The sequence below is a fragment of the Mesoplodon mirus genome (assembly GCF_964341445.2).
Source record: "Mesoplodon mirus genome assembly, chromosome: 9".
In the NCBI taxonomy this organism is placed as follows: domain Eukaryota; kingdom Metazoa; phylum Chordata; class Mammalia; order Artiodactyla; family Ziphiidae; genus Mesoplodon; species Mesoplodon mirus.
Genome location: NC_138985.1, coordinates 27501178 through 27525354, shown reverse-complemented (window position 1 = coordinate 27525354; position 24177 = coordinate 27501178).

Here is a 24177-nt window from a genome sequence, read left to right as displayed (position 1 = left end):
AATATTGGCATAGAACAAAGGTATGTGCATAAAAATGCTCATTAATGCTTTACTTGTAATAGTTAATCAGAAATTTCTACAGATATATCAGTAGACAACTAGTTAATTTATACAGACAATGGAATAAAATCAAAGGAAATCGGACAGCTCTTTTATGGATGTTTTGAACAGGACCCAATGATCCTGCAAATATCAAGAACCCTTTAGCAGGGACCAAATGTCTTATGGACCGATGTCTTATGGACATTTTGATAAGACCAAATGTCTGCTAATCAGGAACATAACAATAAGCAAGAGACCTCACTGCCTCCATAAACTTACAGAGTAGTGAAGAAAATAGATACCTAACATGAAATCACAACTCACTGTGAGATATGGTGGAATACTCTCACTGAGGACACTGGAGGACCCAATCAGGCTTGAGATAGGAAGAACCCACCAAAGGTGGCACCTGAAAGGTATAAAGAAATTATTCAACTACAGAGTAACAAAGTATGGTTGAAGCAGAGATTTCTAGGGAAGAAAGCAAGAGGTATACTTGGAGGGTGCTCAGGAGACCCACAGAGAGCCTGACAGGCCATGCAAAGGAATTTTCATTTTATCCTCAGGGCAACAGAAAATTCAAGAAGGGTTTACACATGTTTACACAAGGGAGAGATATGGTCAGATTTGTATTTCTGAAAGATACACAGCCCTGGCCACAGTGAAGAATGGAGTGAAGATTTCCTTTTCTGGCAGTGTGGCTGGCTGGAAACTTTAGGGCAAAATAACTAGATCTTGCATTAAAAATAGTCGTGTGTGTGTGTGTGTGTGTGTGTGTGTTGTTTATTTTAATTGCTGAGTTTTCAGAAAATATGGGAAAGGGAAAACAAAACTCACAATATTTCAGATCAGTGGTTCAAAAACATGGCCCCTGGGCCTCTGGGATTCCCCAAGAACATTTCAGAAGGTCAAGGTCAAACTTATTTGCATTGTAAGCTGTTTCTTGCTCGTTTTACTGTGTTAGCATTTGCTCTGATTGTGAACGAACAACGATGGTGCAACCACATCAGCACAGTGGTACAAACCAGTGTCTCTTCACCTCCATATGCTCGCAGTGACAAAAATGCCAGTGTCCCACAAGAATGTCCTTGATGAGGCTGTGGAATGGTTCATTTTGTTCATCTCGAGGCTGAAGTATCAGTCTTTAAGAGTCTCTGTGACGATGGGGGAAGAACACAGAAAGCAATTCTGCTGCCCACAGATGCAGGAAGATCGTCTCAACGAAAAACACTTGTATGATTGTTTCAGCTGTGAGCTGAACGAGCCACTTTATTCATGAAACAACATTTCTACCTGAAAGAAGAACTAGAAAACTATAATTATCCAGACTTGGGTACTTGTCAAATATTTTCCTGAAAATGAATGAGGTGAGCCTGTCGCTTTAAGAAAGAAAAGCAGTGACAGTCTGTATTGCCATTGATTGAGCTGAAGTGTTCAAATATTTAAATTAAACAACAAAAAAACTTGTCCCTATCACATTGAGCTTGAAAGCCTCCCAATAATTAAAGATTTTCTCATGTGATCAGTGGACTTTTAACAAATGTGTGTTATTATACTGTACAATGAAATGTGTCAATATTGGAAAGATTTGTATAACCCAGTGAACCAATATTGTCCAAATGATCAATATATGATCTATAAAATCACACGAGTAAAAAATCCACCTAAATTGAAAATAGTCCAATGTAAAAGAGAGAACAAAAATTTTATCAATAAAGTACAGAATTACAACTAACCTTTAAGAAACTACCACTTGTCCAGTTTTGGTGATATATCACAGAATAGCCACAATTACCTGAAAAAAACTACTAAATACTCCTCCCTTTTCCAACTACATAGCCTCTGTGAGGCTAGATTTTTTTCAAATACTTGAACAACTTAACACAAAGACTGAACACAGCTGCAGCTCTGAGACTCCAGCTGTCTTTTATTTAACCAGACATTAAAGAGATTTGCAAAAATGTAAAACAATGCCACTAAGTATTTTGTTTTGTTTTGGAAAATATAGTTAGTATTCCATAAAAAAATGTGATTTATATTAATATAGAATGGACTTATTAATGTTAAAAGTAAATGTAAAATTTTCAAGTTTTCATTGCTAATGTTGTAGATCTCAGTAGATGTCACCCATATTAAGAAGCTTTTTGGGATTGTCATTTTCTAAGAGTAGAAGGTGTCCTATAGAGAAAAGACTAATGGTTGCCAAGGGGGAGGGTGTTGGGGGAGGGGTGGAGTGGGACATTGTGGTTAGCAGATGTGAGCTTTTATATATAGAATGGATAAACAACAAGGTCCTACTGTATAGCACAGAGAACTATATTCAATATCCTATGATAAACCATAATGGAAAAGAATATGAAAGAATGTATGTATATATATAACTGAATCACTTTGCTATACAGCAGAAGTTAACACAACATTGTAAATCAACTATACTTCAACAAAAAAATATTGATTGATTAAAAAAAAAAACAGGCTCACAGACATGGAGAACAAACTTATGGTTACCAAAGCAGGAAGGCAGGAGAAGGATAAATTAGGAGTATGGGATTAACAGATACAAAACAGATATAAAATAAATAAGCAACAAGGTCCTACTGTATAGCCCAGGGAACTATATTAAATAACTTGTAATGACCTATAATGGAAAAGAATATGAAAAAGAATATATATATATATTATATACCTATAACTGAATCACTTTGCTGTACACCTGAAACTAGTACAATACTGTAGATCAACACTACTTCAATAAAAAATTTAAAAATTTTTTTAAAAAGAGTAAAAGATACCCTGAAACCAAAAAGTTTGAGAACTGCTATACTGCATACTATGATTATCTCTGAATAAAATTATTACAGTTCAGTGTCTGTTTGAAAGCAGAGCCTTGGGTAAGGACTGATGTGCAGGCAGCTTATTTGGTAATGAGATCTCAGGAATGCAGAGAAAGTGGACATAAAAGGAAAGAAAACCAATGTGTTATCAAGTCAAGCATGTCTATCGGACCATGGGACCCTCTATTGAGCTGTATGGAATAGTTCTCAGAACCATCTGCCTAGACCATGAAAGGCAGAAGCATCAGTCCGCCAGCTTCCTTCCCCTATGGGTCAAAGTTGTCTCTGCAGACTTTACCCTCCTGAATTTCCTGGTTGTCCGATGGCTGTCAGAGCTTGAATGCTAATCCAGGTCCTCTGAAAATCCCAGGGCAGGAAGCAAGAGGCCCATTGCAGATATTCTAAGGCACAGTGTTGGAAGAGTGTACCTGGGTGAAGCTGGTTGGAACCTGCACAGGCCTGATTGGTCCAGAGGTGGCCAGAATTAGAAGACAGGGCAAGAAAATATGAACTAATACACAAAGTTTCCAACATAATCCACTTCCTTGCACTACTCGGATCTCTTCATGCCTTCGTTCAGTTGAGTCCCCTTCACGGTGGTGGTTCAAGTTCATCACTTCAAAAATTGATGACAGGGGATTAGTAGAATAAGCTATGGACTGCAGTCCCCCTGCTGCATCTGGTCCCAAGGCCATAATTGCTCTTCACCATCTCCCTCATCCACCCTCCATTCTACATCTCCCTTACCTTTAGCGAGCACTTGGGCTGGTCTACATGGCTGGTCACGTGGGGTGACCCAGACCTTCATCACTGATAAATCTGTGCCCTTGTCCTTGTCAGGCTCTGGTTGCTGTAAATGTTCACTCAATTAGATCACCAGGCACAAGAGCAGCAAGACACATCCCAGTGACTATCTCTGATTCATTGTAGCAGCATAGCTAGCTCTACATGGCAATCAGGGTCAGCCACCTGTAGCCCAGGGTGACCCAATGGTAGTCATAGCTTCAAGTTCAAAGGAACCCTATACTTTGTGTTCTCGTGAAAGTGTCCACCCCACTCCCCAACCAGAGGATGTAGTATATCTAATCTAGCAATATAATATTCTGCAAGTGGGAAGAGTCAATTCTATTTCTACCTCTCAGTTCCTGGACTCCTGTGTTCTAACTAACAGGGTTATAGCACCTTAGATCAACCATTGGTTTACTGCATACACTGCAACGTGGAGAAAAGTGTCCCATCTGCAGGCTCTTGTCCTCAAGCAGACCCATTAGCTGAGCTTTAACAGGCTACTCTAATATCCTATTATTCTTGCTGAATCTGGGTGATAATATGCCATGAGTGGATCCTGCGGTCATGTACTGGTTTTTGCAACTCTTTGGCATGAAATCAGTCTCTTGGTCCAGAGCATTGTGTGATCCCATGTTGATAATCTGGTATTCTGTAAGCCCTTGGATTGCAGTGATGGCAGAGGCAGAAGACATACCCACAGGTGGGGTAGAAGACACAGCCACACCCTTGGTAGAAGGGATTTGATGGAATCAACCTTCCCCTAAGAGACGGGTTCATCTTGAGTGACCAGACCTCCCTTTGTGACGCCTCTGCCTCAGCTGAGGTCTTTTCAAGGAGAAAGTGGTCTTTTCCAGAAACAGGAAGAGGTCACATCTGCCAGCTGGCAGAGTTCAAGGGAGAGTTTGGGATTCAAGATTCTTAGGCTCATCCACTCAGCTGTTCCATACCAGGTCTCCAAGTCCCACTCATTTCCTATAATGGTCCTGATTCTGACATGGCAACATATTGAACCTGTACACATTTGTTGTTCTTAATTGTCATATTTAAACAAATAACCTTGCTGTAGAACTCTTGTGCTTGAATTTTGTCTCTCTCTTTTTAAAATTTATTTATTTATTTGTTTGTTTTTGGCTGGTTGGGTCTTCGTTGCTGCACGTGGGCTTTCTCTAGTTGCAGCGAGCAGGGACTACTCTTCGTTGCGGTGCGCAGGCTTCTCATTGCAGTGGCTTCTCTTATTGCGGAGTGCGAGCTCTAGGTGCACGGGCTTCAGTAGTTGTGGCACACGGGCTCAGTAGTTGTGGCTTGTGGGCTCTAGAGCGCAGGCTCAGTAGCTGTGGCACACAGGCTTAGTTGCTCCGCGGCATGTGGAATCTTCCCGGACCAGGGCTTGAACCCGTGTCCCCTGCATTGGCAGGCGGATTCTTAACCACTCTACCACCAAGGAAGTCCAAATTTTGGATCTTTTTAAACACATTTTAGTCTCCTATATTTGTTGCATTTGCCCTATATTTTGTGATTTTTAGGTATAGGTTCTATATTTTCATGGTTGTAGTAATTATCTTTTCAAAAATACATATGGACGTATATTTATCCAACCGGCCAAGTCAAAACCTAATGCATATTTTCATTCCCTCCTTAGTAAGATGAATGAATTTATGACACCTCTATTTCCTTATTCACTCACTTCATGGTGTTGCTGTAATTTGAAGTTTTAGAAGCAAAAATATTATTGTTTCCATCACATGATATTCACTTATCAAAAATTAATTGGTATCTAATTTGTAGGTTATTTAAAATAAATATTTTAAATTAAATTATTAAAATAAATAATTTAAAATAAACTTTTAAATATGTTTAACGATTTCAGTGCTCATTGTCACATTATTCATATATGATTTGCACATTTTGAATTCTTAATAATAATTTTCTTCTTAATTATATTGACATTGTTCTTACGTAACAGTCTTTCTGCTTGTTTGTTGCTTTGTTCTTATATGCATTGTACACTTCCTAAAACTGCTAATCTCGTGTTACCGTGCTATCATTCAAACACCTTAAGGCTTGGATTGAATATACAATATGGAGTACAAACTTTCCCCAATACACTGTAATCATTGTTTCCGTATGTTCTGGCATTCAGAGTTACAAATAAGTCTAAGACCAGCCTAACTATTATTCCTACATGAAAAAAGTAAATTGCTTTACTTTTTTCTTTGAAATTGAAGAATTTTTGCCAAGATTTGTCCAAATGCAAGTCCCTTTTTATCAGTTTTGCCTTATAATATAAGAAAAACACTTTAAATCTACATATGCAGGTCTTTATTTAGTTCAGAAAATTTTCTTCTATTATGCACATTTTTAGTCACTACATTTTCCCCATTTTTCTAGTTTCTTAAGGAATTACTACTACTTGTATGTTAAATATAACACACAGAAAAACTAAATCCATCATCCTCTCCCTTTTCTTCTACAGCCCAAGGGAACTCCAGTTTATCCTCAAAAATTGTCCTTTTTTTTGTAGTGTCCATTTTTTTCTATATTGCTTCCAATCTTAATTTTCGTTTTGTGTCCTTTTTAGTTTCCCAGAAGCCTTTCCTCTTCTCTGCCAGCACCCTTTTCATCTTAGACTTAAAATTTCAGCTTTTCCCCAATCAGTCTGTTCTCTTTTAATTATTTTCCCTGTTTTCTACATTAAAAATTTTTTAGGAATCTACCATTCCTCTGAATCTCCAAGATAATTCTTTCTTTTCCTTTTGGACCGCTGTTTTTACTCAGGACTCATTTTGGCTATAAAAGCTACCTGCCCTATATAATACAGGAATCAGAGAAGGAAGAGCTTACAGACATGAAGGGACCTGGAAGGTGTTCCTGAAGGAAGAGGGTCTCTGCTGAGCTGGAAACTACGAGATTGAGTGGCCAGGGAAGACAGAGGTGTTTTAAAAGAGACTGACTTGTTCTCACTATGTTTCAGCTGGATAACTCTGGCAGTCAAGTGGAGGAAATGCTCAAGTCAGGAACGCTGGTTAGGAAGCTCCTGAAATAGGCTGGTGAGCAAAGATGAGGCCCTCAACAAGGTCAACGAAAGCAAGGCTTAAAAGAATAGAGCTTTCAAAAATCTGTGAAAAGGTTAAGTCACAAAACGTGATATCTCATTGTGTCATTGAGGAAGTGGGAAGATTCCACTATGACTGTAAAAAGAGCAGAGTTAGGGAGATGACATGCTGGGTTTTCATATACTGCATGCGCCGTCTGTATGGGATTTCCCGGTGCAGATGTTTGTACCAAGCCTGAAGCCTAGGGGAGATGCAGGCCTAAAGAAATGTGAAGTGCTTTGGACTATGAGGAGGAAATAGGTCCTTTGTCTGCCAAACGAGGCTAATACTGCTGCACTCACAGGATTTCTGTGAGACTTCCATGAGATGATGTATACCCTGTCCCAGACCGATTCTGCCCATGGCCTTCTAGACATGATGTTTTAGGTCTTTTTCCTCCTTTAAGAATCTCTCTGTTCCTTGATGGACTCTGCCTTAGTCTGTCCCCTTGGGTTTCTGAATCTCTTGCTACCTTGGATAGAGACACCTGCCATGGTAATAGCTCCTTCCATCCAAATTTCTGACTGTGCTCACTGGGTGGGCATTTGTGCAAGTCAAGCCTTGTTCCCCAGAAGGGACCTTTGAGTCCTGCCTGGCAGAGTTCTGCCCCATACCTCTGTTCATCAGAGCTGGACAGCAGGAGGAGGTGAAGAGAGATTAAGATGGACCAGAAAATCTGGCAGCTATGGAGGATCAGGCGGCTCTCTGTGGGCAAAAGTGACTAAAGATGGAATATTATGTTACTGATGGCCTCAGTGATTTGAACAGCTTTTGACATTGCATCAGAAAAGGCTACTGGAGAAAAGGATATTGAGGCTCTAAGTTCTATGGCTTCTCCTGCTGCTCTGTGGAGTGCCTGGTTGGGGCTCCCTGGGTTGCACTGCAGAGCTTCTTAGCAGCCTCCAGATCTCCTCAACCCCACATGGCAGCAGGGAGATGCTGGGGCTCCAGAGTGCAGGGAGGGGGCAGGAGTGGAGGGCAGATTCTGGGCAAGGATGCAATGAGTTGTTGTGATGTTTGATGGTCAGAATCATGGCAGGATCAAAAAACTAGTAAAAGAAACTATGAGGTCCTTTTTTTTTTTTCCCAAAGTAAATGTTTTTCTGTCAACCTTCTCCTGAGACCCAAGGAGTGTGAAAGGGATAAAAGGAATTACAAAAAATATAAGGAGTAAGACACTAAAAGCTGTCACCACAAATAATGATTATAGACTTTAGTATCATTGTAAGTTCTCATTCTAACCCAAAGTAGAATGACTGGACTCCAGTAAGCACCTGGATGCCTTCACCTGCACTAAAGTATTTTAGCACATGTAAGGTTTTTACCTCTTTCTTTGCATATTAGTCATAAATTATCTCAGACTCCAAAAATTGAATATTGTCTGCAGAGGGGAAAGCAATCGCTTTCTTGAATATTGATTGATGTAGTTTAGTTATTTAGAATATAGAATTCTGTGGGTATTATGATACACCCATCATACATATTATACACATGGTAGTATATGGTATTAAACCAATAATTATAAATATATATTATGACATGTAATTTTTTTCTATATTACCTTAGACAAATTATTTCACAATTTTAAGCCTTCACTGTAAAGCTTATCAATAAATCAATATTACCTATCTCTTAAGTATGTAATGAGAAAGTGTGTATAGATTTGCTGAAAGACAGTAAGGTCTCAATAAAAGCTAAGTACTATTGGTATTATTGTTATCCTACAGGAAATGGCATGGAAATTGAATTAAGATGTCAGACTAACCAAAGTTGCCTCTCTTCTTTTTCTGTGTCCCTTCCTCCCCTTCTCTTTCTCTCTTTTTGTCCAAGATACTATAGAAAAAGTAATTTTTTTTAGAAAAATTATAACTGCTCTCAAAAAATAAAAAAAAAGGGAAGCTCCCTACTTCCTTTCATATGGCTATTTCTTAATCCCAACCGTTTTGACCAACTTTGTGCACATTTTGGAGTTAGTGTGTTTTAACTTTTGCTAAAATATAATCAATTTCCTAAAATATAACTGAAACACAAAATGCCCATTAAGTAATTACGTTAGAATGTGAAGTGGTTAAAATATCACTTCCGGATAACCAAAAAATTAATGATTGTTAATAAATAGCTGCTTCATATGCAATAAAATAGTACAGATGCCCTTTGTTGACATTTGGTGCACTTTCCAAAAATAGTCACATGTGATTCTGACATTCTACCTAATGTATTTAGAATATAACTTCAGAGTTTTCCAATCCATCATTTTGTTTAAAATGTTATATTTGGGGGCTTCCCTCGCAGCACAGTGGTTGAGAGTCTGCCTGCCAATGCAGGGGACACGGGTTTGTGCCCCGGTCCAGGAGGATCCCACATGCTGCGGAGCGGCTGGGCCCGTGAGCCATGACCGCTCAGCCTGAGTGTCCGGAGCCTGTGCTCTGCAACGGGAGAGAACACAGCAGTGAGAGGCCCATGTACCGCAAAAAAAAAAAAAAAAAAAAAAGTTATATTTGGGTTTGGGGAGGAACTGTAAATGTTTCCTACATTCATGTATTCTATGATTTGGGAATATGAAAAGTGAAAAGAATTTCTACTGAGAAAACAGTAACCAGAAAGATATTTTATAAATTCTAAACATGCAAAATAAACATTCTTTGGTGAAAAGCACAAACAGTAGAGGAGTTAAACAGTAAAGATACAGCTTCAGATAGTGAATGTGAAAATAGACCTGAGTAATTCAAATACATGTAGTGAAGGGGTAAATCAGGAAACATGAAGGAAGTTAAATGATATGGAAGATGCAGCAAAGGACCACTATGTATCAAATAAGCATTCCAAAAACAAAGAATAGCTAGAATAGAGGATGCGTGATATTGAAAGAAATGATTTTCTAAAAGTGAAGAAATCCATTAGTTCTCAAACAAGCTAAATCCCATCTAGAAAAACTACAATAAAATTGTAGAAAGTCAAAGAGAAAATTCTTCAGTAATTAGAAGAAAAAAAGAGTGTATAAAAAACAATACAGAGCAGGAGAAGAATTCTCTGAGTAATCAGTAATAGCATAAGAAATTAGAGTATCTTCAAAGATATTATATGAAGCAATTATATCACTCAGTATTGAGAGTGAAATAAAGATATTAATAGACATATAAAAATGAAGGTATTATTTACTGTATAAACTACTAAGGAATAGAATGTAGAGCAAAATAACAACAACAAAAGGTGAAAAAAGAAACCAATAAAGAGATGATAAATCTTAAGAAGTATTGGCAAAGTTAATATTTCTCAGTTTAAAAAAAACTAAAACATCAGATATTAATAATAGAAATGGTGGAATTTGGAGGAAAATTAAAGCGTACTAATTTCTTTGAGAAGAGAATAAAGGTATTGTGCAATCTTAGACTTTGTTATAAAATTTAAAATTGATGTAAAAATTTTTTCAAAATTTAAGTCAATCCTAAAAAAAAAGAAGTAAAATATGTAACCTTTAACTTAGTAACAAATAATGAATAAAGAAAATCTCATCAATTTATAAGAAGGTAATGAAGGAAAAAGAAAGATGCAAAGAGAAAGCACAATAAATAGTCAATGCATATTAATTAGTATGGTGGAAATAATTTCAGATACTGGCAAAAATAACAAATAAAAGATGGACTATTTTAAGACTGATAAAATTAGATAAGATTAAAATAATAGCTACAACAAAATTCAGCTATATTTTTACACAATAAAAACATCAGCATATAGAAACATTAAAAGAAGAGAGAACAGTTAAAAGAGATGGGTAAGTTATCTTCTAAAAGTCACAGGCTGTAACAATTGTATAAAAATATTGGCAAATCCAATCCAATAGTATGAGGAAAAATAACACATTAGAACCAAACAGAGTTTATGCAAGGAATGCAAGTCAGTTTCAACATTAAACAATCTGTTAAAATAATTTTCTCCATAATAAATTTTTTAATTTATATGTTCATTTCAGTAGAAGTAAAATTTTAATTCATATAAACACTATTTTTTTTAATTTGCAAACTATGAATAAAATAAAACTTCTAACCTAATATAGTAATCCGTGACCAAATGTACTCCAGACCTGAGGACATAGTAGAATGTATGCTGAAGATGCTGAAGAATGTAATGCTGAATGTAAGAATGTAACGAAATGCTGAAGAATGTAACAAAATACTTAGAAGGACAAATTTCTTATATGGTAGGATATAGACGTTGGGCCTAGTGTGACCCCCTCTCCCATGCTATTTGTATAAAAAACACTAAACTGGTGATTCTGAGTTCCTTTGACAGATGGGTTTCTTGCTCCTCACAGCTGAAGTAACCACCAATTTGGACATGGAACTCTGAGCAATAAAGGAGTTCTTGCAATCTGCATCCACTTAATTGGGTTACTTATTCCCTTAGAGGGCTTGTTTTATGGTTAGGAAACTAAAGTGAAAGCAAAACTGAACTAAGTCTGATCTAGTATTATTTTTGACCTTGGTGAAATGGTAGATTCAATCTCTCCAAATTGAGGAAACCTTACTATTGAACACCATCACAAGTACCAGTCAATGTGATCAGACAAGAAATAGACATAAGGATTATGAGATTTGAAAGGGAGACACAAAGTTGTCATTATTGGCAGACAACACGATTGTCTACATACAAGAGTTAAGAATGCATCAAATATAAATCTATTAAAATTAAACTATTAAATTTATTACATTAAAATTGTTAAAACTATTAAAGTTAAGATTTTTAAGGTTTCTTGTTTTAACAGCCACATCACGCATCAGTAGCATCTTTAAACGTCGGAAATAACCAAACTGTGGAAAAGGAAAAGAACCTTATTCACAACAGCAACAAATACTAAAGAGATCTAGGGGAAAAGTCTTCTTAATTGTATAGAAGACCCATATAACATCACACACAATTAAGGACATACACATTAAAACAACAGTGGTGTAGTACTTCACACACTGAGGTTTGGCAAAAGCAAAATGTTTGAAAACATCAATTACAAAGGATTTAGAGAACTGAGTAGTTATTCATTATTTGGCTGTAACAACTACTGCTTAGGAGAGAACACACTAGCAATACCCATTTAAAATGAAAATGCATCTACTCTAATACCCAACATTGTGTATTTCTAGCTATACATGATAGAAAATTTTTTCACATAAATATTCAAGGAGATAGGTACAAGGATGTATAGCATTTTGTAAAAGTAAAAAATTATGAACAACCTAATGGAAATGGATAAATAAATAATGTCATATTCACACGTTGGACTCTATACAAAAGTTAAAATGAATGAACTAAAGCTATGTATGTTAACATGCATTGACATAGTCTTTTATATTCATCTAAATTTAGAAAAAAATAACAGGACTAGTTCAAATGACAGGAAAAAAGGAGTTGTTTGAATAATAAATTGTTTAGAAAATTGGCTATTAAATTGAAAAAAATGAAAATCCCTAATTCACAACCACACAACAATAAATTACAAATTAATTTTAAAACTAAGCCAAAATATGTAATTTTGTATTTGTAAACAAAGTGGGTTTTTTGTAATAGATATAATAATGTGTTTATATTGTTTTATGTGATTTTAAATGAAACCTGTAAAGCAATTTCTATTTCATGGAGTAAAAAGGAAAAACAAAAACAAAAAAGGAAGCTGTGGGCTTAAAAACAGAGAACAAAAAGCATTAAATTTTAAACACAGCAACTATGACCAAATAATTTTTTTCTAGGAAGCTTTCCAGAATACTTCTATCTAAAGATAATTTTTTCACGATTATCCAGATAATCTGGATAAAATTGTTTCTATTACCATATGTTTAATGCAATCCATTGCCTTTCCAATCTGTTTTATTTTTTCCTTCTAGTTTTATTGAAATATAATTGACATACAGCATTGTATAAGTTTAAAGTGTACAGCATAATGATAAAATCAAGAATGTCATTTTTACAACTATTTTAGTGGGGAAGGTTTTCTCGAGCCAATATTCAGAATCAAAGCAATATTGTTGGATTTGACAACGTGAAAATAAAAGTTTATGGACCCTTTTGTCATATAAAAATAAAGTACAAGTGGCCAAGAAATATTTACAACATAATATCAATTACATAGCGCTTCCATACTATAAAAGAACCACATACCCTAATGGAGAATATTATAAAACAGTAATGAAAGACAGAAAAGAACATTTGTGAGTAGAGAAAATTAATATTGCATGGATATTAATCTCTCCAACCTCATATATGAAATCAATGCATAGCAGCATAAGAAAAAAATATGAACAACCCATTGAAAAATTTCTGAAAAAAATTTAAGAATATGAAATATAAATGGCCAACAAACTCATGAAAATATATTCAAGTTCACTAACAAACTTCAGCAGTTTATCACCTATCACATGGTCAAAAAATTTAAAAGACTGATACTATTCAGTGTTAGAGAAGACAAAGTTGAAACAATTGTCCTCAGGCTTTGTTGTAGAGGTGAGAGAGTTGAACACACAATTGTGGAGGATGATTTTGCAGGATCATTTAAATATTTAAATATGCATTCCTTTAGATACATTAAAAAATGTAATGGTGGTTTTTTCTGTTTGATTGTACTTTGTAGGCCCCCATATCATGCAAAATGCCTGCTACTCCCACAGACTCTAATTAAAGTAGATAGTGTGAAAATGTATAAATATTGCAGATCCTTTGGTTTTATTATGGGCTTAATATATGATGATTTAAGTGTTATTTGACACTAAGGTATTGTTCATGACTATCTTCCCTCAAAACCCTGAGTGATATTTTCATTCTGTCAAAACCCAAAAATAAGCAAAGCTTTTCTTCAGTATTCATTATTTTCCCGCTATTCTCCATCCACTCAAGAAATATGTTAAGATATTTAATCTAGAAATATAACAAGATAGAAGTAACAAGAATGACACAGAAGACAAACTAAATTATCAGGTGAAAACAGGAGTTCAGTCAGTGAGAAAAAAAATACATACCATGCCATTTTATGTCCTTGTTGAAATCTGACATCCAGCTTGATCACGATCAAGAAAACATCAAGAGGCATGACCAGTTATATCATTCACAGTGTCTTAGGATAAGTACAGACCAGTCTCTCAGGAGATCCTCAGCCTGTCCTTACAATAAGGCTAGGACCAGAGTCCCCAGAAGAAGGACAAAGAGCAGAAAGCTACACGGGATGTTTCACAGCAGCTTCACAATGAACAGAGTGACAGATTTTAGTGAGGCTGTTCTTGTAACTTCTTAATTTAGTAAATGCCACAATTCTTTAAAAATTATCAAATGGGGAGCCAATTCAATGCAAACCAGGAACATGGCTCTCTAACAAACTGGCTTCCACCAAGAGAAGATTTTGCAGAGGTTGCAAACAGGCAACTAAAATTTGGCCTAAAATAAATTTGGCTTGGCCACAATAGTGGCTGGAGAGTTAATAAAAATTGGGCAACTGCATATAAAAATCCAGATTTTTCAGCATTCCTTGAAGAATTGTAAGATTTGGCAACACTGGACTCACATGGCCACAGTTAGTTGGCCCTGAGTATCAGTAGCCCCTTTTGGACAGGGGATAGGCAGTAGATTTTCCATAACCCTCACTAGTCTGCATAACTCATTTATGTTACCTTCTTGGTCCACTTAGGCACTTTGCTTGTGATCAATTTTCAGACTATTGTGCAGTAATTCTCAGCGTTGGCTCTACAACAAAAACACCCATGGAGGTTTTTAATGATACAGATTTCTGGGTCTTACTATAGACCTGCTGAATATGCAGTTGCCTGAGCCTCACCCACTGAGTTCTGCAATGGATGAGGCTCAGGCATCTGTATATTTATAAGTCCCCATATCATCCAATACCCAGCCAAGGTTGAGAACTGTGAATCTAAAGAAATGAATTTCCTGTTGGTGGGAATGCAAATTGGTACAGCTACTATGGAGAACAGTATGGAGGGTCTTTAAAGAACTAAAAATAGAACTACCATATGATCCTGCAGTCCCACTCCTGGGCATATACCCAGAGAAAACCATAATTTGAAAAGATACATGCAACCCCAATGTTCGTTGCAGAACTATTTACAATAGCCAAGACATGGAAGCAACCTGAATGTCCATCAACAGATGAATAGATAAAGAAGATGTGTTGTACTAATACAATGGAATAGTACTCAGTCATAAAAAAAGAATGAATAATGCCATTTGCAGCAACCTGGATGGACCTAGAGATTACCATACTAAGTGAAGTAAGCCAAACAGAGAAAGACAAATATCATATGATATAACAAATGATACAACTGAACTTATATACAAAACAGAAAGAGACTCACAGGCATAGAAAACAAATTTATGGTTACCAAAGGGGAAAGAGGGGAGATAAATTAGGAATTTGGGCTGAACATATACACACTACTATATATAAAATAGACAACCAACAATGACCTACTGTATAGCACAGGGAACTCAATAATTTATAATAACCTCTAAGGGAAAATAATTAGAAAAAAAAGATACATATGTAAGTACAACTGCATCAATTTGCTGTACACCTGAAACAATGTCAATAAAAATAAATTAATTTTAAATAAATACATTTCTAAAACATTACTCCATAAACGTTTCTCTCAACTGAGCTTCAGAAAATTACTGAAAATCTATGAGCTTGAAAACCTCTCAGTCTGAGGTTAGGCTTCAAGAACAGTTCTTTTTTGATGCCCCACCAACTTTAACAGTGAGCTAAGCATGGAGCAGGATTGAAATCTGTCAATACATTTCTAAAAAGAATGTTATGCCATTTCTTCTTGGACCCTAGAAAGCACTTTTAAAAGTCAAATTTCTCTAAGACATAATCCGTTGCTGCCCCAAAACAGGGACATGTAGAAATCATCTCTCCATCCTCCTTCCACAAGGAACATGAAAGACATTCCACCATCAGCACCTGCTGGGCTGACAAGCATTTGTCACCAAGAGCCCTTTTTGGACCCGCACTTTCTCTGACCTTGTAGACACACTGATGGATGGCCCGAGAAGAATCATCACTTGTAGAAGTTTCTAAGGTGGAGTGATTTTATCTCCTCTCCATCCTTGCACACCTTGTCCCCCTCCAGCTCCTATTTACTATGGAACTTGGACACATCAAAATGGTATGGGGACCAGAATGTTCTAGGTGGCACCTTCACACTCTGTCTTCTCCATTTCCTCTAAGACAAGAAAGGTAGAACTACACCATCCAGAAGAAATGATATCCTACTAGTAAGGTGTGATTTTATTCACTTAGCACATCTGTTGAACATCTTCTAAGTGCTAGGCAATGTTTAGGCACTGGGAATACAACAGTGAACAAAAAGGGAGAAATCTCTGCCCTCTTGGGGTGAATATTCTAGTGGGAGGGAAGATGATAAGTCAGATAAATGAAAAAATAGATCGTATCCCATATGGTGATGAGTCACCAAGAAAAAATGAGGGGGAAAAGAACAAATAGAGAGTGTTGGAAAGGAAAGTCAATTTTAGGTGGTGTGGCCAGGCAGCTGAGGAGGCATTTTGTAAAGATTTGAGTGAGCTTAGAGTCGTGAGGCCAGAAGAGCATTCCAGGCAGAAGAAATAGCGAGTAGAAAGGCCACAGGTAGGAGGTGTCCGGAGTGTCCAAGGAAGATCAAGGAGGCATTTGAAGTCGGCAAGAGAATCAGTGTTGGAAAGAGGGTGTCTGGAGACAGAAGCACCTGCATGTGTGTGACCCAAACCTGGGCCACACAGGTGTGGTGGGTCCTCTCCTTTCCATGTTTGCTTTTTTAAACCCCTTACACCTCCCATCCTCAGGACCAAGTTTCAAAAGTGATTTGGGGAAATCTTCGAAAAACTTTTAGGCAATCCTGCAAGCACAGGCGTTTGTCAGTAAGACCCCTGGGTAAGCTTCTCCACCCCATTATCCCAAAGTAACAGCAGTGATTTGAACCATATGTTCAAATATGAGCATCTTTCAAAATTTCACGCTACCTGGAATTTGCACCCAGAGACTAAAAACCTTAGTAACCCTTAGATCTGCTTATGTTCAGAGTCCCTAGTCCACATCAAAGAAAACATATGGAAATACACACAAATCCCATGTAAGTCTTTTGCCCCAAATTTGAACACATCTTTATGATTTGAATTTTCAGATTATTTTTCATTTTGATTTGGTCCTTTCCTTTTATATTTTCATATTTGGCATGACTCATCATTTTTCAGGTCTCAGCCATTTCCACACCCTTGAAAATCATCTTCACATAGACACTGTGCCTATAGGCACATGGCACCTGGTCTCACCCTGAGGGACTGCCCCATCTCAGAGCGACTGCTGTCTTCTCCCCTCTTGTGAGAATGTCCTAACCCAAGAGAGAGGTGCCCTGACAGCCAGAGAACAAAGCTTTTATAAGTCCCTTCAACTCGTGCAAGACTCTTGGTAACCCCAGGTCCTCGATAAGGTGATGTGGAATTTTACAGTCTATCAGACCTGGCTCTACACTGAGACTTGCCCTCAGGAAGATGAGGTCATTTGCAGTTTCTGACAACCCAACCATACTAATAACATGGCAGTGCTTTTCAAATGTCTTAGTCTCCAGCCCCCTTTACAAGCTTAAAATGATTGAGGACCCCAAAGAGCTTTAGTTTACATAGGTTATAGTTGTCAGTAGTGACTATATTAACAATTAAGACTGGGAAATTTTTAAATGTTTATTAACTCATTTGCAAATAGAAATAATAGACCCATTACCTTTTAATAACATAAATAATATATTCCCATGAAAAATAACTATACAAATAAAATTGAGTGAGAAGATTGATGTTGCTTTATATATTGCTAATCTCTTTATGCCTGGGTTGATAGAAAACAGATGGATTCTCACACGTGCTTCTGCATCAATCTGTTGTGACATTGGTTTAGCTGATGTACATGAAGAAGATCCTGCCTCATAGACGTGTCCTTGGAAAAGTGAAGACCTCACAGCCCCTGTGAGATGCTCAGTGACCTCAGGGGGCTTGCAGACCACACGCTGAGCATTGTTGCTCTAGTGACAGGGATGAACAGGAAGCAGCACGTTGTGTGTCGACATGCGCAGTTGTGGTTAAGTGAGAAAGAGAGGTGGAGAACAGCGGGGCAGCTGATACCACACCAGCTCTCAAACACACACAAAAAAGGAATGTTTAGCATTTGTCAATTTCTGTGGCGTAAATACCCCGCACTCCAGCTCCCACAGCCATGGCTGTGTTTAACAACCAGCTCAGAGAAATTTCTGAGAATTCAACATCAGCTCCAACGCATGGCTGAGAAGAACTAAGATCAAGAGAGTGCTGATAAAGAAATTGTCCTCTATCTGATCATTTGAAATAACTGTGTAATTAAAATAAAAATAGTAACGAACCGTTCAAAATAAAATGGGGAAATGCTGCAGAGGGTTGATCTCCTAAGTTTCTCTCTTTTAAAGAACAAACTGGGCTTCCTGTTAAGCAGGTGAATCAGTCTGAGTCCTAATTGCAAACAACAGAAATAACCGGTGTTGATCTTAAAGGAAAGGGAGGTTAGTGAAGCATATTTGGTTTTATCGAATTGATAAAAGGCTGAAGAGCCAAGGTTGAAAACGTGGGCAGATCCAGAGGCAGAAAGTGTAATTGTGCTTAAGAAAAAAACTGGTGCCAGGACAACACGATACAAGGAAAGAATTGTTTCCTTGAATGGAACAATACGGGACATAGTCAGATATGGAAAGTGGAAAGGGATTATCAAATGACACAGGGTCGGATAATGACAGAAGGAGAGAATTCAGGGGACAGAGGTATTTCCCAAGCCCCAACTGGCTAATGATTTCACTTACACTTTGGCGAGAAAGGACTTCGTATTAACACTAGAATTGCTCTCTGTTTTATGAGTCAATTATTTTTAGCTGGAAAAAAATACATATATAAAAAATATATATGATATATATAAATATAAATTATGTACATATATATAAATATAAAATGTGTGCATATATAAATGCATAAATGCATATATATGTATCTATATATTCAGTGCAAAGGTAAACGGCTTAGTAAACTGCATATAATGCATTCCACAGAATAGATTTAATATTTCCCAAACCCTCCTTTTCTGTTGTTTTAGAAATCCAAGTTAACATATGTCTCTAAGGTATTGTTACAGAAATGTGTATTGACTACTGCATGAATATGGTTCATTCCTAATCATTATCACAGTCACACTGAGAATAAAAAGTAGTAACAAATGTTTGGGTAGGGCCAAAAGTGAAAGTGAAAATTTGGGGATATAATCGGAAAGACTTGTTTTTAGTCCCTCTCTATTAGGTCTTAGACTTTATCAATAATGAGAAAAAAAGGAACATTTTTCTATTGAGGACCAGTCACAGGGAAAGAATTAAACTACAGCTAGTAACTAAAGGCCACGTTAGGTTTTGTTGATAGAAATTTAATTAATTTCTTTTAAGGCTAAGAATGGATAATGCTGCTTTCTTCCATCAAAGAGTAGATATTGTGTTAAATACTTCAATTTTGTATGTTTACCAGCAAGGGGAAAGGGAAAACCAAAGAAGCAGAGGCAAATTGAAGAGCAGATAGAGGAGATGGGAGAGCTCTGTGGAAAAGAAGAAAGGCGAGCATAAGAAGACTTGAGAGGGTGTGTTTCAGAACTTTCAACACAGAGTGGAGAGTGGTCTGGGGACCACACAGAAAAATCTCGAACAAACCTCTGCCATTACCCTTCTCTTCATTTCAGACTTGTTCCTCGGAGCTGCCTCTGAGGGGCTTTGCACTCCAGGCTGAAAAGCAAATGTACTGTAAAAGAACAATTCTTATACGGAAGCTAAACTTACCAGGACTCTTTGTTTTTATATTCTTTAATTATTGGTCTTGCCTGGAGAAAATGCTGTGCTTCCATCTGCATTTCTTTCTTTCTCAAAAACTTCTCTGTGAGCAGAGGGTTTGCAGTCATTTGTCAGGGAGGGCATTTTCTGAATTTTTTGGAACGTGGTCTTTTCTACACCTGCTCTGGGCTCTGGAGCCCTGCATGGAAACTTCCCATAAAGTCTTTCCACGGTATAATCTATAAATCACCCTGTAGAGCAATATTAAACTTTAAAAATCAGCTTCCCACCTAGGAGTGCTGGTCAGATGAAAATTCTCCGTGTTCTCTCTTTAGCTGTGTGACTTCTCTCTTTGAAAAGTTAAACTAGAACGAACGGACAAATGGTTCTTTTACGACTCACCCGAGTCTTCCACTTCATCACCACCACAAGTCAGATGAGGTTAGGACTTACTGTAAATATGCTCTTACAGCATCTTGGACCCCTTTGTAGCTGCGGTCACCAGATTTAGCCATTAAATACATAGGGCGTGGAGTTAAATTTGATTTTCAGACAAATAACAAAAAACTTTTTAGTATACATAAGTTGGAAATATTTTTCTGAAATTTAGATTTAACTGGATACCCTGGATATTTTCTGGCACTCTTATCCATCACGCATGTTGCAATTGTCATGAATTAAGCATCTGTATAATTATGTGTTTAAGGTCTGTCTTCTCCGTAGACTCTGTAAGTACCATGGGGTTAAGACTCTCTTGGTCTTAGTTGCAACCCTATTCTCAGCACTTACCCCAAGGTGGGCACAGGGTACAAGTTCACAAGGAATCTGTGGAGTGAATGAAGGTCAACTCTGAAAGGCATGGTCGTCACACACCACTGGGAAAACATTGTCCTGTCAATTTCTCTGCCAGTGACCAGAGCAATATTACCTTAAGATTCAAGCCAAGTGGTAGATTTGTCCAGAGCCCACTCTTACCCACCTCTGAAAGAGTTACCCCATTGCTATATAAAATATAAAGAAAAGAGATGCTGTGGGCATGCCCTTCCACACAAGTGCAAATAGCGAAAACAGCAGTAAACACGTCCAGGGAGGGAAGGAGGGACTCTCTAAATCCCAGTGCCAGGTGATTATAGCAGTAGGATAAACGTGTCTGGATGCCTGACCCAGCCAAGAGAAACGATCTGCCTTCGGTTTGTCACAAGCCAGCACCGAGTGGAATTCAGCTTCCAGACCCTCCCAGGGAAGAGTCCTGGTTTGCCCTTAGGATGGTCACCACATCCCTGTGCAGGGAGGGGAGACCTGATATGGAAGCGATAACAGGGCAAAAGCAGACTGATTCTTCCCCGTCCATCCACCGTTTCATGAATAGATGTCTCTTTGAAGTATCGTCTGAGTTAGGAGAAGTATAAAATAGTTGGATCAAGACCACAGAAGGCAGCCCATAAATTACATAATTTGCTAACTTTCGCCTTTTCTCTTGGTTTAGCTAAGCAAAATAAGCTCCATGGTACTGAGACAGGCTGGGACCTGGAACCTGGGACCCTTTGCTGCAATGTTTGCACCTGGACAAAGGTCAAAAAAACTATAAGGGACTAAAAATAACTGTGTCTCTGTGCAGTTGAGGCAAATTATAGACAAGATACAGAGACCAGAAACCCAGCTGCCACTTCTGAAGAGCTGGGAGCAAAAGCAAGGGACTGTGCATGCCCCCTGCACACAACACCACTAAAGGGGTGGGCAAACTACCTAAGTCACCCCTCCAGCCTGACCCCTGGACCCATCCTACCCTCACCCCATGTAAGGAACCAGCTCGCCCCCCATCGCAGAGCTAGCCAGCAAGCAAGGGAAACTGTTGCTTGTTCTCGCTCCCCCCTGCTGCAGCAGGGGTCCCAATAAAGCCTTGCCTGAATGTCTTGTCTGGCTTCTGATCAATTTCTATTGATTAAGGAGGTTAAGAACCCTGGTCAGTAACAGTATACTAATACCTTATGTTCTCCAAGGCCCCCAAGGGGTTTTTATAACTGCTATTTGTATAAGTGCATTACAGTTTCCAGAACTATTTTGCATATATTCATCATCTCAATTAACCCCTCACAACAACCCCAGGAGAAAACTACTAGTTCCTTTCACAGATGAGGGCACTGGGGTTCATGGACATATTTGGTACTTAGTAAACACTACTGAAGGACTCAAACAACAGCACTCAGATTCCCAAATTAATGTCCTGCCACTCTGCAGTGCTCCTCAGCTGGTGGTCTTTCTGCTTCTTTCAGGCCCATGGAGCTGGACCCAGTTCTCATGATCCAGGTCTAGGGCTCGTTTTCAGGCCCCAAGGTGGGGGCCTGAAAGCCAGTCTGCAGAATACTGGTGTGGAGAAGACATATTAAATCCCAGCCATTACCATTTGAGTATGAATTAGTTCACAGTTTTACCAGGGAAGGATAAATGTCTTCCTCTTTTGCCTGTTTGTTTTCTGTGCATTTCCCATCTCCTCTTCCATCTGCCATTCCATAGGGAAAAAGACACACACTTAAAGAAACAGCTCAGCTGATGAGGGTTGGGGGGGGACCTATATTCTCAGATGCACGTTTGCCTCCATGGACTAAACGACTGTGTATGCAGAGAAGAAGGAGGGGGCACAGGGTTGAGAACAGAAGATGGGAGAGAAGCAGAGTCCTTGACGTGGAGGAAAAAGGCAGGTGCTAACATCAAAAGGCCCAGGAAGCAGAAAGAAGGGACTTAGGGCCCAGCTACACTTTAGCTTTGGACAACATTCTGAGGAATTTGGTGAGGAATTTGAACAATCTGTTTGGAGATATGGATTTCAAGAGAAAGACCTTCATCTCCTGCCCAAGACATGGTTGAATAAAAGGAATGGGCTCGCTGTGCTGACACAGGCCACCCAGGGATGAAAACTTTAAGGGTCAAGGCAGAGCTATACTTCTATCTATGTGTTTGTAAGAAACTACCATATGACCCAGCAATTCCACTCCTGGGTATGTGTCTGAAAGAAACAAAAACACTAATTCAAAAAGATACATGCGCCCCAGTGTTCATAACAGCATTATTTACGGTTGGCAAGACATGGAAACAACCTAAGTACCCATCAACAAATGAATGGATAAAGAAGACATGTTTTATATATATATAGACAGATAGATAGATAGATAGATAGATGAATCACTTTGCTGTATACCTGAAACATTATAAATCAAGTATACTTCAATGAAATAAACAAATAAATAAAAATAATAAAGGAAAGGAGAAAATATATGGAAAAAAAATTTTAAAGTAGAGAGGATGTAACTACTCCCATAGACCAGTCACCCAGCTTCAGCTACTATCAGCTCAAGCTAGTCTTCCTTCACTTACACCCCACCCAATACCTTCCCCTATCATGATTCCCTAGCGTTAGGTTGAACCAAATCCCAGACATACTTTTATTTTGTCTATAAATAGTTCAGTCTTTACTTCTAAAGATAGACACTCCAGACTAACAATTTTTATTGGTCTGGACTGGACTGGATTCCATGGATCTGCCTGAGGCATACACGTAGAAAATGGAAAAGGGAATTCCCATGGCTAAAGGCCATGGTTAGAATATGATAAAACCATTTAATAATTTAATAACCCCACAACATTTTAGTCTGTTCAATAAAATTACAACTTGAGTATGAACAAATTTATGGGATTAACACAATGAGTTGATTCAGGAGCAGGAAGCTGGGAACCTGAGGCCCTGGACTAAGGCAACATGGCCTTGATCTCCAAGATGGCAGCACCCGTGCTGGAGGTGGAGGGGGTCTCAGAGCAGAGGGGGGCTTTTTAAGAGGACCATGCCCCTCTGTGGGGAGACAACAGCATATCTGGTTTAAGTTCTACTACATTTTACTTTCGATTCCAAATTGACATTCAATTTTTATACAGACTTATCAAAGTAGCGCTGTTGCATTAGGGAGTGTATGTCACAGTCTAATTTGTAATGAGGTGGATAAACCTAGAGTCTGTCATACAGAGTGAAGTAAGTCAGAAAGAGAAAGACAAGTACTGTATGCTAACACATATATATGGAATTTAAGAAAAAAAATGTCATGAAGAACCTAGGGGTAAAACAGGAATAAAGACACAGACCTACTTGAGAATGGACTTGAGGATATGGGGAGGGGGAAGGGTAAGCTGTGACAAAGTGAGAGAGTGGTATGGACATATATACACTACCAAACGTAAGGTAGATAGCTAGTGGGAAGCAGCCACATAGCACAGGGAGATCAGATCGGTGCTTTGTGACCGCCTGGAGGGGTGGGATAGGGAGGGTGGGAGGGAGGGAGATGCAAGAGGGAAGGGATATGGGAACAGATGTATATGTATAACTGATTCACTTTGTTATAAAGCAGAAACTAACACACCATTGTGAAGCAATTATACTCCAATAAATAAATAAATAAATAAATAAATAAAGGAATATGGATCATTTCTTCCACTGTGTGTGGTGATCACTAAGGATGAAAAGTCTGCAGTGTCCAAAGGACTTCATAAGCCAGACGAAAAGACAAC